The following is a 15,804-nucleotide window of genomic DNA, read 5'->3' as shown; positions in this document are numbered from 1 at the left end:
CTTAGTTTTGAGAAAGGAGATGTTCTTTTGGATGATGAATTAGCTCTGAGTCTGTAAGTCTGAGTCTTGGGTTGGAGTAGTAGAAAGAAGCTCTGTAGCTGAGTGCGCAGAGGCCTAGTAGAGTCTGCAACTGTGTGCGCGGACCCCTGTAGCTGAGTGCGCAAGTTGGAGTTGGCATTGTACTTGGACAGAGAATTAATAAGATATAAGTTGATTCTGAAATATTGTGTGTTTATACCTCTATTATATTTATGCATCTCTTTATAGTTCTATGATTGCGCACACTTGTTATGAATGTTCAATAACTAATGAGAATATTGGGCCTACACAATTAAGTTAAGATCTATAATAATAACACAATAAGGGTAAAGGATCTAGAACAGTGCCTCTTCACACTCTTTACAGAGCTGCGTGGAAGCAGTTGCCCAAGCTGTGAAGGACAAAGAGCTGCGTGTAGTAGCGCAAGCACGCAGCTTCGGTTCGCGAACTTCCTAGATTTCATCAAGACATCCCTAGGGTGTGGAAACCTGGTTCCAACACCCTACCATACTACCTTGGGTGAGACCTCAATCCGCGCACCGTGGACTATTACCGAAAGGGCCGAAAGTTTCAAGATTTGTTTGGCTAAATTACTTCTGAACCTAGGTCAGGCTCCAACAAGCCAACAAATGGTCCCAGCAACGGAACCATTTTTTGGCTTACTGGGGCCGAACCCAAGTTCAGAAGTGATTTAGCCAAACAAATCCCAAAACTGCCAGCCCTTTCGGCAATAGTCCACGGTGCACAGACTGAGATCTCACCCAAGGTAGTATGGGAGGGTGCTGGAACCAGGTTCCCGCACCCTAGGGATGTCTTGATGAAATCTAGGAAGTTCACAAACCGAACCTGCACGCTTGCGCTGCTCCACATAGTTGTTTGTCCTTCGCAACTTAGGCAACTGCTTCCCCGTAGCTCTATAATGAGTGTGAAGAGGCATTGTTCTAGATCCTTTACCGTTACTGTACTATTATTATAGATATTAACTTAATTGTGTAGGCCTAATATTGTCATTGATCATTCAACATTCATAACAAGTGCACATAATCATAGAACTATAAAGAGATGCATAAATATAATAGAAGCATAAACACACAATATTTCAGAATCAACTTATCTTTTATTAATTCTCTATCCATGTACAATCCCAAGTCCGCCCTGTGCACTCAGCTTTAGGGATTCGTGCACACAGCGGTGGACTCTACTAGGCCTCTGCGCACTCAGCCGCTGAGCCTCTTCCTACTACTCCAACCCAAGAATTGGATTTACAGACTCAGAGCTAATTTATCATCCAAAAGAACATCTCCTTTCTCAAAACTAAGACCTTTTTCTTACACTTAGAACCTCGCTCTATTTATACAATCCCATGGTCTGCGAACCATGATTAGACTGACACACTTTACATTAAATAACATTATTTTAGGGCGGACAATCCAAGACTCTCGGTCTCCGTGCCCGCATTTTGCGGGGTCTTTACATTACATTGACCAAAACTCAGGTTTTAAGCCCTAAAAACGTGTTATGGAGGGATCTGCTACCCAACAATTCTTTCATTTAGTTTATGTGGGATGACCAGATTTGATTGAAAGATGTGTGGGGCGGATCTCCGAATTGACAAGCACATGGTCTAAGTGGCCCCTGAACCAAACTGAGTATCACAAAGCCACTAGCCTAGTAACCCGTGAAATGGACTGTGGGTTGCGGTAAAGCCATATTGTGTGCCTGGGTGGGCCTAGGAATCCTTGCCGTTGAATAGCAGGATATACAGTAAAACCAAGAGGTGGATTTTCTCTCCGTTGGGCCTAATGGTCTTTGGATGGGATGCACAATAAAGGCTGGAGAGTATGTCTCGGTGTAGGGCTTAGTGATCCCTAGATCAGACTGTGGATGCACGGTAAAGCCTGAGAGACTAGGAGGCACTCAAATTCCTCATAGTGGGGGTGGAGAAATCTGGTGGAATCCATGTTGATTGGTGTTTTTGGTGTGTACTATGAGTACCACATTCATGCTTGGAATATGGCACGGGGGTGATTGGTTGAAGAGAGACTTGGGTCAGCCAATCTGCGGTAGGGTGAAACGTGGTAGTCCCATCTCTAATTGGTTCATGACATTCATTAATAAGCAATTCATTCCCTTGATTTTCGTCTGTAAATGTATTGATGTATATGTGGATTTTGGTGTTTGATATGTTTATGCTATTTTTGTTCTTATTATGTTGGTTATATGCATATTTTATGATAGCATATATGTAGGGCTCTCAACATGTTTTTACTTGTACATGAATGGATAATGTGTCTATGACCTAATAGATGATAGTGCAACAAATGACATGAGGGAACAATGGTTCATAGTGATTCTCAGATAAGTATATGATCCTTACACTTAATTATATTGTTTACACATATAGGTTAAATGTTGATGATATGTTTGATGAAATTCCTGTCATGGCTAATAGGGGTCTGGTTATGGTCTTGTTCAACTTATTTCTTTTGCGTCATTGTTTCCTTGTACTTTCACTGATTTCAAGATCTCACTCCATTTTGGGTAGTGACCTAGGCTCTCGGACTAAAAAAAAGGCTTAAATCCCTGGGTCGTTGGCATAGAACTGACAACTTTGGTCTTTGGTCGATGGCAGGCAAGCCTATGAGGGTGAATTTGGGCTTTTGGTCGCTCCCTTGCCCATAGCATGAGAGCAACTGTGGCCTAATACATCTAGAACAACAGTGGGACTCAGGAACAGGCTGTCTGAGTGGATGCCATGTCTTCTCTGGATTCTGAAGTTGACGTTGGATAACTGTGTGTAATGTTTTTGTCGATTCCACTTCCTTAAGGTTACATAGGAGGTCGAATCTGGTCATAGTAGTCTGTCATCTCATGTTTACCCCGGTTGGCATGGTTACTTAGGTAAATGTGGGAGAAGGGTGTTAGAGAGTGGTATCAGAGCATGGTTCAACTCTCAGATTGGATGGGTAGTGTGTGTTGGTCCTGAATGCATATTAGTTACATGTGTATCTCTTACACTTGCACTTCATGCACATGTTGCATTGGCTTGATTATTGATTATGGTTGTATTATGGTTTTTATGGAGAATTTGATATTGATTTCCTGAAATGTATTTGTCATGAGTATGTGTTACACAACTATATAAATAGCTCCACATCTCAAAGCTCCTTCCAGAATTCAGATCCCTCTTCGCATCTCTGGGCTCCTTCCAGAGTTCAGAGCCCTCTCACTACCTTCACCATGGAAGCATCGGAATCAGTTCCCCTCCATGCCCTATTATTTCCAATTCCCTTGCAGGGCCACATAAAGCCTTTCATGACCTTGGCCAATGTTTTGTCCGCCTGGGTTCTCTATCACTTTTGTGATTACCGAATTTGTCCAAAGGGGCCTTTTTGAATCTGGGCAATTGTAAACCGTGAAGGTTTCATGAATAGGAAAATAAGATTCGAAGCTGTGCCAGACGGGCTGCCGCCCCAACACGGGTGTAGTCAAAATCAAAATCTTCCGGAGCTCTTCGATTCCATGGAAATTCATGCTCATATTCATTTAGGGAAGTTGATGGAGAAACTCTGACATCTTCCCAACATTCCTCCAATAACCTTTATTGTGTCGGATGGACTTTTATCAAAGACGCAGATTATTGCAGACGAATATGATGTTCCCAGAGTTGCTTTCTGGCCGACCAGTGCGTTCGGTTTCACGGCCTTTTTATCTGTCCCTCTGCTCATGGACAAAGGATATCTTCGTCTCAAAGGTACGCAACAAATATTAACATCTTGGTTGATTGTTGTAGTAATTATAAGTCTCTTTTCCTGTTAATTACACCCACACATAAGCGATCAGGTGCATCCTGCAACCAACCAAGGGGTAGTGATCAATCTTACTTAAGTCTTGCATGTCCTATGAATATAATACATGAGTTAATGGTGGAACATGAATACATTGACTGTTACAGAATTCAAGAATAGCTGGAAATTCACTGTCTTTTACCGTGTCAATGTTTGTTCATTGACTGTTGTAGAATTCAAGAATAGGTTCCAACCGCATCACAAGTGGGAATGATTTTTGTGAGTCACAATTCCTTTTGTTCCACCACGCTCCAGTTTTCACTTTGCCACCCGATTACAAATTCTACTAGTAAGAACTTGGTCCACAATTTTTTCTTCAGCTTTGGTTCCGTAGCTGACATGCCAAACTCAAATATTTGATTTGTAATAACATATGGAAATGGAGGGTTTAGGTTCTCAACCATCAGTTGGGAGTAAACAAACTCAACCGTAGATGGACTCACTTCAGTTTCAATAAAAGACGTACAAGAAATAAACTTAACAGAGAGACAGTCACCCCTTCAAACAAGGCATCAACACATGTTCAGATAGAGGAATCAAATGTACAGAAATAACCAGAAGTACCTTAAAAGGTATTTTTTTTCTTCCATGATTGCCGAAATAACTTTTTTTGATAAATTGTTTAAGTTTTTGTAGAATGTCGAAAGGGATCCAGGTTAATGAGGTTAATGAAGCCCAAAGAACTTGGAAATCTTCCGTAACTGATTTACACAACATAAATCTTCATGCCCTTGAGCGTAATTTATTGCACCAAATTCATACTCTCTTTTTCATATTTTCCAAAAGCCATCTCTATTCCGATTTGAGATATTTTAGAAGTTTTAAAGTAAAACGTGGATATTTTAATCCAGTCCCAATTGATTAATATTTTTGTTGGAGATCAGATGCACAGCAAACAATAAAATATAGACACAACAAATTTAAATCATGCACAGGGACACAACTTTTAACGTGGTTCACCCAACCAATCTGGGCTACATCCACCAAACTAAGGCATCAACAATCTTATTAATTAAATAGGAGATTACATCAATAAAACTCTCACACTCACACTCCCAGCTATCCGTATGACCACCTCTTTTATAGCAGGGAGAATCTAACTGCCTCTCACATCAAATTTAGGAAGCATTAATTTTCTCCCAACAACCTGGAGCTAATCCAGCAACAGATATCTATTGTTGTCACACACTGGGATTCTTTCCTATTTTATGTAAAACAGAAAAATCTCAACAATCTCCACCTTGACAACAATTCGCCTGATGCCCTGTTATTATTATTTTATCTTTTCTGCAAGCCAAGAGAAGCCAAACACCAGCGTAGCTTCTCCAACAAAACTGGTTTTGTGAACATGTCCGCACAGTTTTCCTTTGTAGGCACCTTTTCAAGAGAAACGCCCCTTTCAGTGATAACCTGTCTTACAAAATGATACTTGATTGGAATATGCTTTGATTTACTATGATAGGCTGGATTCTTAGCCAAATGTATTGCACTTTGACTGTCACAAAGTAACCTGATGTTGTCCTGTAACCTACCAAATTCACCAAGCAAACCTTTCAACCAAACCGCCTCTTTGCAAGCATGCGAAGCAGCAATGTATTCTGCTTCAGTAGTTGATAAAGCAACAATGTTTTGTAGCTTTGACATCCAGCTAATAGCTCTACCTGCAAGAGTAAAGACATATCCTGAAGTTGACCTTCTCTTATCCAAATCACCTGCAAAATCAGAATCAACATATCCGCAAACAGATTCACTACTCTTATTGTAAGAAATACAATAACTACTTGTGCCTCTCAGATACCGAAGCACCCATTTCACTGCTGACCAGTGTTCTTTACCCGGATTTGCCATGTACCTGCTGACAACCCCAACTGCATGTGAAATATTTGGTCAAGTACAAACCATCGCATACATTAAACACCCTACTACATTGGCATATGGAATTCGAGACATATAATCCTTTTCTTCATCTGTATTAGGACATAAACTCGAAGAAAGCTTAAAATGGGAAGCTAAAGGGACTGACACAGGCTTCACATTATTCATACCAAACCGCAAAAGTATTTTCTCAATATACTTTTGTTGTGATAGCCATAGCTTACCATTGCTCCTGTCTCTAAAAATCTCCATGCCCAAAATCTGTCTTGCTGCTCCTAGATCTTTCATATCAAATGTCCTTGCCATCTGAGCCTTCAACCTGTTGATTTCTTCTATGCTTTTGCTTGCTAAAAGCATATCGTCAACATACAATACCAAGATAATGAATATGCCATTATTCAACTGTTTAAAATAAACACAATGATCATATTCACTTCTAACATATTTCTGACTCAACATGAAAGAATCAAACTTCTTATACCACTGCCGAGGCGACTGCTTCAGGCCATATAATGACTTCTTGAGCCTGCAGACAAATTTCTCATTGCGATGGTGAACAAACCCTTCCGGTTGTTCCATATATATTTCCTCATCTAAGTCACCATGTAGAAATGCAGTCTTAACATCTAACTGCTGCAACTCTAAATCAAGCAAAGCCACTAATGCTAACACAATTCTAATTGAAACAATTTTAACCACTGGTGAAAAAATCTCATGAAAATCAATACCGGCTTTCTGAGAAAACCCTTTTGCAACCAGCCGTGCTTTGTACCTGTCTTCCGTATCATTCACACCCCATTTCAGCTTGAAAACCCATTTACACCCCACAGTTTTCCTGCCTTTCGGAAGCTCAACCAGATCCCATGTACCATTCTTACTTAAGGCCATCATTTCGTCCTTCATGGCTGCTTTCCACTTGTCACTGTTTGAACCTTCTACAACTTCCTGATAACACAAAGGTTCATCATCGTTAGCGATCAAAGCAACTGAAGTAACATGATCATCATACCTTCTTGGAGGGCGTTTGATCCTTGTAGACCTCCTTAAGAATGTTTCTGGTGCTTCCACAATTGGCTGTCTATCATCTGTAGGAACTTCTTCATGATCGCCATCTGAGACCTGTTCATGACCTCCATCTGAACCCTGTTCATAATCTGATTCTGAAACCTGTTCATGACTAGAATCTGAACTATGGTCGTTATGACTATCATTAGAAATGCTGTCAAACTGAATGTGTTGGAAATCAAATACATCATCCTGCTTCAATCTTCTATCTACATATAACTGTACAAGAGAGGATTCATTAAACTTTACATCTCTGTTGATGATGATTTTGCGGGTAGTAGGATCCCACAATCTATATCCCTTTGTTCCATCACCATACCCAACAAAGATTTACCTTTTAGACTTTGGATCTAATTTAGTTCGCTGATGTTTAGGCACTAGAGCATATGCATCACAACCAAACACTCTGAGTTTAGAATAATCACAAGGGTGTCCTTTCCATACCTCTTGCGGAACCTTGCAGCCTATCGCCATTGATGGAGATCGGTTTATCACATAACAAGCTGTTGCCACTGCTTCTGTCCACAACTCCTTTTGCAGCCCGGCATTACTCAGCATACACCTTGCTCTCTCTAGAAGAGTCCTGTTCATGTGTTCAGCAACTCCATTCTGCTGAGGAGTATAAACCGTGGTCTTATGTCTCTCGATCCCTACATCCTTGCAATAGCTGTCAAACTCCTTGGAGGAAAACTCACCACCATTGTCAGTTCTTAAACATTTTATAGTTCTACCAGTGTTGTTTTCTACCAATGCTCTAAACTGCTTGAAAACTGTAAAAACATCAGACTTCCTTTTCAACACGTAGACCCACACTTTTCTAGAAAAGTCATCAAAGAATGATACAAAATAAGACGAACCACCATATGAAGTTGTAGGAGATGGACCCCACACATCTGAATGGATATAATCAAGTATGCCTTTACTAGTATGTTTGCCTGTTTTAAACTTTTGTTTACTTTGTTTTCCAAACAGACAATGCTTACAGAAATCTAACTTTCTAGACTTTAGATTTGGAAGTAACTTGCGATCAGCCAAAATTTTTAATCCTCTTTCACTCATATGCCCCAATCTTTGATGCCATAAGTGAATGGAACTACTGTCATGTTCAGACACAGTAGACACAAAATCTGACCTTATACCTCCTTCTAACTGAAATAGATTTCCTACTTTCTTAGCTTTCATAACTAGTAAAATACCTTTGTAAATTTTCATTACTCCACCTTGAATTACAGTTTTATATCCATTTGAATCAAGTGCTCCTAATGAAATCAAATTTTTTCTTAAATCTGGTACATGCCTCACATCAGTTAATATTTTTGTTGTCCCATCAAACATTTGCAGTTGTATGCTCCCAATTCCCACAATATTACATGTTACATCATTACCCATGTACACAACACCATCATCAATTGATTTATATGTTTTAAACCATTCTTTATGGATACACATGTGGTTTGATGCACCGGAATCTAACAACCAATGTTGACTATGATTTGACACATTAACTGATAATACCTCATCATTATACCTGAACCAGATACTGAACCTGTATCTGTGGTGTTGGCTTCCTTCTTTTCTGTCGAAGAGCCTTCTTTAGCAGCCTGCTTTCGCTTCCAGCAATCCTTTTTCAGATGTCCAGCCTTGCCACAATGCCAGCACTTCACCTTTGTCTTCTTTCCTTTGGACTTTGAACGAGAGTCGCTATGCTTGCCCCCGGAGTGTCTCTCTCTTGAGCGACCTCTGGCCATCATTACCTCTGATGTAGAGGTGTCTGCATTCGACCTCTTCCTCGTCTCCTCAGCCAACAAGGCTCCAACAACATCGTCAAACTCAAGGATGTCTGTTGTACTAAAGCTTATGGAAGTAACAAAGTGATCCCATGATTCGGGCAATGAACACAATAGAGTTATTGCCTTATCCTCTGAATCAAATTTCACATCTAGACTGTCTAATTGCACCAGTAAGGTATTAAAAACATTCGGGTGATCAGTAATTGAGGTACCTTCTTTCATCCGCAAACCATAAAGCTGTCGTTTCAAGAGAATCCGATTTGTCAAAGATTTCGTCATATAGAGCTTCTCAAGCTTCGACCACAGGCCTGCGGCGGTTTTCTCTGACACAATGTTGAACAAAACATCGTCCGCCAGACATAACCGAATTGCGCTTAGAGCTCTATCGTCCATCTCATCCCATTCATCCTCCGTCATGGAAGGAGGCCTTTTGTTTTTCCCCAACAGTGCTTTCGCCACACCTTGTTGAACCAGCAGATCGTGCATCTTTACCTTCCAGATCTCGAAATTATTTTTCCCATTAAATTTCTCTATTTGAAAACGGGCACTTTGAGTTTTCGCCATTTTGTATCAGCAAAAAACACAGTAATCTCCAATATCCAACTTTAAATACCAGCAATAGAAAAAACTGCCTATGCCTTTTTTGTCTTTGCCAAAAAAATAAAAAAATTTGCATTTGCTGTGCAAGTTACAAATATTTAAAGACCACCGCCAAAAACAAAAAAAAAATTGTTTTATTAACTTCTGGCACAAACAAAAGAAATCTGCAATATTCATGCAGAGAGCAAATGTTCTTCCACATAGACACAACTCTAGAATAGATCAATAGCCTGTTATTGCTCCGCGCTATTCTGTTCCAAATATCGAATTTATATAGATTTCATTTTCGAATTACGCAACTAAGTTATGGAAGTCACACAGAATTTTCGGCTACTGATAGTTTCTGAAGAGAGCACATGTTCTTCCAACCGCTAACCCTTCCGCAAGGGAAATGAAACCGGCTATAAGCCCTGCCTTCAAACTGGTCCTTAAATACTCATAATACCACCATATACGTTCACCTACTTTCATATTATTCCACCATTTAACATACGTTTTCTGGCCATTACGTTATTGTGGTTTGTTATATATATTTATAACCCATTTTAATATGAGTTTCATTGATGGCCATATAAAAGATTTTTATATGTCACATACACTGCGCATACTGCGTATTATTACACTATCCAGTTTATCATGAGCTAGCTCTCCACAAATAATAAAATGAATAGAACGATTACCATTTCATGCGACTTCCTGTCGTCCACTGAAAAGATCAGCAATACGCAGCACTCCAAGCAGCAATGAATTGGACCAGCAATACGCACCAGTCATCAGCAATCACTCTGCGCAAAAAATCCAGCACGCAGTCCAGCACCAGCATGCATAAATCAGCACGCACAAACCAGCAATAAATTCCACGCACAGCACAGCAATGAACTGATTAATGGGCGCCTCCAGCAAAAACTCGCATTGATCAAACAATCGGACTGATCAAAAAACGGTTCTCGGCCTCCAGCAAACAATCGCACTGATCCACGCATCAACTGCGCTCCACCTCCAACATTGCTCTGATACCAATTGTTGGAGATCAGATGCACAACAAACAATAAAATATAGACACAGCAAATTTAAATCATGCACAGGGACACAGCTTTTAACGTGGTTCAGCCAACCAATCTGGGCTACGTCCACCAAACTAAGGCATCGGCAATCTTATTAATTAAACAGGAGATTACATCAATAAAACTCTCACACTCACACTCCCAGCTATCCGTATGACCACCTCTTTTATAGCAGGGAGAATCTAACTGCCTCTCACATCAAATTTAGGAAGCATTAATTTTCTCCCACCAACCTGGAGCTAATCCAGCAACAGATATCTATTGTTGTCACACACTGGGATTCTTTCCTATTTTATCTAAAACAAAAAAATCTCAACAATTTTTGGAGAAAATTTCCCCCACAAAGGCTTTCACCCTTTCTGCGACCCTGCAAGCAATGATGGAAAATTTTTCATCGTTTATCTTCATTCCTATAGCATTAATGAATAACCAAAACATGTATTTTAGAGGCTCAAGGTGGGATATGTTCCCTTCAAAGAAAACCAAAATATTCTCTACAAATAATAAAGGTGAGAGCTTGAAACATTGACATATTTCAATCCCTTTGAAATCTCCTCGTGATTTTGAATCCATGATTTCTTTTCTTACTCCTTTTGCAACGAGGAAGAAAGGGGTGAAAGTGGATAGCCCTATCTAAGGCTTCTTATTATTGGGGAGAATGGAGAGGTTGCTTCATTAATTAGCAAGCTAAAACAGGTTTTGTTGATGTAGTTCATCACCCAGGTTATAAAGAAGTGACAGAAGCCTAAATGAGTTAAGAGGATTTTTAGGTAGATATAATTTACCTGATCAAAATATTTTGAGAGATCAAATTTATCGAGAGTCTCTCTTTGTTTCTTAGTGTCTATAAAACGAAGGCCTTCTTGGGAAAGGCTAATGAAATAATGAATATCATGATTTTACAAGAATATATATTTATTTAGAGAAATGTTATTAGACAAGATGTCTTTGAGATATAGGGAAATGAGCAATAAAATAATATTGTAGATAGAGTTAAGGAAATCATCTGAAAGAGGTAAAAGAATGTAGGTGAGTATGAGTTTGGGATAAAGAGGAACTAAAGGGGGAAATAACTTGTCATGAAGTCCTTCATTATTCCATTATAGAGATAAGGTCACCTACTATAGAGTTGTAACATTCTAGGTGTAACTCAATATGGCACCCATTTGACTTGGGGTTTTTCCTCGTTGGAAAATATGTGAAACTATAGCTCTTCTTTTGTCACCTTAGCCATTAAGGATATGTTCCCTTCGTAGTTTATAAATTTGGGGAAAAGGTTGATCAAATTTAGTACTTCCTGTATGGTGGCTCTCTGAGGAGTAGAAAAATGTCCCTAAAATAATTGCATCCTTCTTTTGACACCTTTGAAGGAGGTTGCAAGGGAGCCAATCTGGGTTTTTGATCTCCCAAATGGTGTAAATAGATATCCTTTGCTTTGAAATATTGTGAAATTACATGGTGTTGTCATCCTCTACATGTAGCCAAATGGTTCTACTCTTTAGCCTTCTTTAGTTTTCCTTTTCTCGAAGCAATTTCTCTTTAATCCTCCAATTCCTTTATCTCTTCCTTTTGGCCCATTGTGGTCATCTCTTGTATATTTTTCACATGTATTTTTCAATTTAGCCTCAATTTTAGCTAGGTGTTTATTGTGTGCTTCTTCTTCTTTTTTTCCCTTGCCGACTTAATCATCAATTAGTTTGACAATTCTAGGATTTGGTGGGATTTTATTGTTGGGAAGGGGTGATTGGGACTCAAGGTAAAAGCGGGTCTAGTTGGATTTTAGTGATTCAATAAAAATTGGGTTCTCAAGCCAAGAAGGATTAAGTTTGAATAGAATTATATGCTTAGAGGGGAAGACATCTAAATTTAAGAGAATGTGATAGCGATCAAAATCCCACCAACCATGGATCTTCAACAAAACCTAGTGCTAGAGTTATGGAGGGCCTTTAAATGATGAAATGATCCGACATTTTGGTAATTCAATAGGATTTTTTTCCTATTGTTTGACCATGTGGGTGAAATCTTGGTTGAAAGGATGTCACAAAATCCCATTTTCTCAATCAAATAGATAAACAAGTTCATCTACGGGTCAATTATTGCAGAGTTTCCCTAGACATCAACAACTCCTAATGTGAAATTTAGGTCCCCTTCCATGATAACAATTCCATAGTCCATATAAGGGAGTGTAGGAATGTTTGACCAATAGACTCATGATTTGTAAAGGGACCAGACATATTTATGAAAAGGAAGGATTTTTTCCTTTTCTCTAGAGAGCATTATGATGGAAAGTCATGATTTGAAGGACTAGGTCAAAATTAAATGAACCCATTTATTGTCTCATCTAGAGACATTAACCCCAAATCTCCCAATTACATCCAAAGCAAGAAAAAATCAATACTAGAGAATTTATTAGAGAGATGAAATGACCTTTATTCCTTCAACCATATACTCCTGTAAGAGTAGGATGTGAGGGAATGGAGCTCCATTAGTCATTTCATAGCCAACGTTTATGAGGGGTTGGTTAGTCCCTTGTAATTGAAGGAGAGGAACTTCATTTAGGAACTTTTGTAGGGATAGATTCCCTAAGAGCCCAAATATTGGATTTCTATTTTCTAGCATTGATTTCTAAGTGAGCCCTGCTTTGAGCAATAGATAGGATTTCATTTCCTCTAGCTCAAGATTTGTGAGTTACGCTACGTAAAGAAAACCTAGTGTATTCAAAATTTCCATGAATATTTCCTAAAACTAAAATATTAGGGGAAGCCATGGAAGTTGAACCTAGATGGGCATCAATTTATTTATTTTATTTTTTTCGAATTCACATCAAAATCTATTGTCCGGGGTTTTAAATAGAGTACCCAATATCTCCCAAACCATGTTTAATTGAAGCACCTTTGTGCATCCTCTTTTGTCTTTGTGAGATACCCCATCCAACCCGTATCTAATATCAAGTGTTTTGGGGCACATCCAAAAGATGATTTTTTTTTTTTATACACTTATAGAAAAACCATGGACACGCTTTTGCTAGCAGAATGCCAACTCATTTTCCATACTGAGAATCTCAATCCATTGCATGTCCTTGTGTAGAACTAGGGAAGGATCCTCATTCTATCTTTTGATGCACTTCCTATTTTGTCTTCGTGGATCATCAACAAGTGGAGGTGAGAGAATCAAGAACCTAGGGTTTTTACTAGAAGATGGGTTGTAAGACTAACGACTAAAGAGAAGGTCTGATGAAGGTTATCTACTAAGCTATCAGGATACTAAGTTAGTAGAATATAGTGGGGAGTGAGGAGAAGCAAGAGTCACTGGCTGATAAGTTAAGTCTAGGAAAAGGGGAGGGGTAGTTTTGTCACTTGTCGGAGGAATTGATGTATTTGGAGTTGAGTCGGTCATTATTCTAGGTGGTGGGGTGGAAACTCAAGAAAATACCTCCTACTCCTCCCTTTATCCTTGACTTGGAGAGCCTACTAACGATTTCCTCTTTGAAAAACTAGTGGTATTCAAGTGCACACCAAGGTCCATCGAGGGCTGCAAGGTTAGGGATGGAGATCTCTAAATGATTTGGCCTCTATGGGGGTCCTCAGAAAAATCTACCTTGTCTGCATGCATTTTGTATGAATAGGGGGAATGGCAATATGGGGAGTGCACTGAAATGAGGTGAGGGCCTAAGGCCCTTCAAGACTTCAACCTGAATTATCTCATTTTGCAGAACGAAAACTTAAACCTCACACTCCATTGACAAGTTCCAATTATTGATAATTGTATTTACTAGCACAATCACATAATTTACTGAATATAATTGATATATGACAATATCCCTCTTTTATATAATAATCGGTGTATTAAAACTTATATCAATTATATTTAATAATATAATTATGTTAATTAATAAATTAATATTAACCCCAGAAATTATTAAATATATGATAAATTTGAGTAAAATATATATGTAAACTAAAATAAATTTGAGTTTACTTTGTTTAATTTATATATTAAATCAACTATTAATTGTTATATACAAAATCTATCATTTAAATAAAAATAACCATATACAATACAAAATAAAATTTTAAAATTTATTATAATAATAACAATATTTTGGAATATATATATATATATATATATATATGAGATTCTTTTTCCTTCCATATATACATAGATTATTTAGATTTAATCGTTAGATTCGAGCGTCAAATTATTATAATAAAAATCGTTATATCACATGGGTAAGAATTGAAATGATAAAAAAATATAAGAGTCATTCGCAACGGCAACGCATGTCATATGTAAATTACATTCAATTTATATAGAAATTGACTTTTTGAATATTATATTTACTTCACATACAAGTTGTTTAGAAACTGAAAATATACGCACTACACTACCTGCTCACGTTTACTTTATTCAAAATGTAATTGTCTCAATTATCTCCATATCCCAAGCAGCTAAAATCCTTCAATTTATTTTCCTGTACACAAACGTATTTTTAAACATTCTATGGATTTTCTTTTGTATTGTTATAGAATAGTTTTCATGTCTCACAGATGAAAGCTGCGTTACCGAGGAATATCTTGATGAAGTGAGAATCACTTGCATCCCGGGAATGCCCCCGCTGCGGCTGAGGGACCTACCCAACTTCCTCCTAATCACAGACGTTTCGTATCCGGGTGTTCAACATAGTACAATTCAAGGCCAGGGTACATTATCAGCAGCTGCATTGATAGTTAACACATTTGAAGAACTGGAAGGCCCGGTCTTAGAGGCATTCCGACTTAACTTCCGTGTATATCCCATCGGTCCTCTACTGCTCGCTCAGTCATTCTATTATAAAGATAAGCATGGATCCTCGGATGATTTGAGTATGTGGAAAGAAGAAAATAGCTGTTTCACATGGTTGGATTCTTGGAATGCATGCTCTGTCATGTACGTTTGTTTGGGAAGCATTACAGTTTTGTCTAATCAAGAACTCCTGGAATTTGCATGGGGATTGGCTTCCAGCAACCAACACTTTCTGTGGGTTGTCCGACAAGATATAGTTCATAGCGAGTCTGCCATATTGCCCAAGGAATTCATTGAAGAAACAAAGGATAGAGGTTTGTTGGTTGGGTGGGTACCTCAGATAAAGGTACTGTCCCACCCTTCTGTGGGAGGGTTTCTGACTCAAGCATAAGCGCGGGAGTGCCAATGATATGCTGGCCCTTCTATACCGAGCAACATACAAATGCGAAATTTGTTTGCGAAGAGTGGAGCATAGGACTGCACTTGAAACAGACAGTGAAAAGGGAAGAAGTGGCAGCGCTGGTGAGGAATTTGATAGAAGGAGAGGATCTTCTAACAGCAACTTAGACAAGTTACTCCACCAAATTATTCCTCAAAAGAATACATCACATGGCAATCAGATGGTCGAAGCAGACCTTTAAAGAACTCATCTTCAGCTACAACTTGTAATGTTTCAGCACCACCTGACGTAGATTTTTACTTCATGAATGAGGCAGCATCGTGATCTTCCACCCTCGTTTC

The 15,804-nt window shown here is 38.7% G+C and overlaps 1 pseudogene; it reads left to right on the top strand.

The window, feature by feature from the left end:
- Positions 1-3,279: 3,279 nt before the first annotated feature.
- Positions 3,280-15,454, top strand: LOC149254353 (7-deoxyloganetin glucosyltransferase pseudogene; annotated as a pseudogene).
- Positions 15,455-15,804: the final 350 nt, after the last annotated feature.

This window comes from Pinus tabuliformis, chromosome 7, assembly GCF_031772625.1.
Source record: "Pinus tabuliformis cultivar Carrire ecotype Pingquan chromosome 7, CPIR1, whole genome shotgun sequence".
Taxonomy (NCBI): Eukaryota; Viridiplantae; Streptophyta; class Pinopsida; order Pinales; family Pinaceae; genus Pinus; species Pinus tabuliformis.
This window is presented reverse-complemented; position numbering and strand designations above follow the sequence as displayed.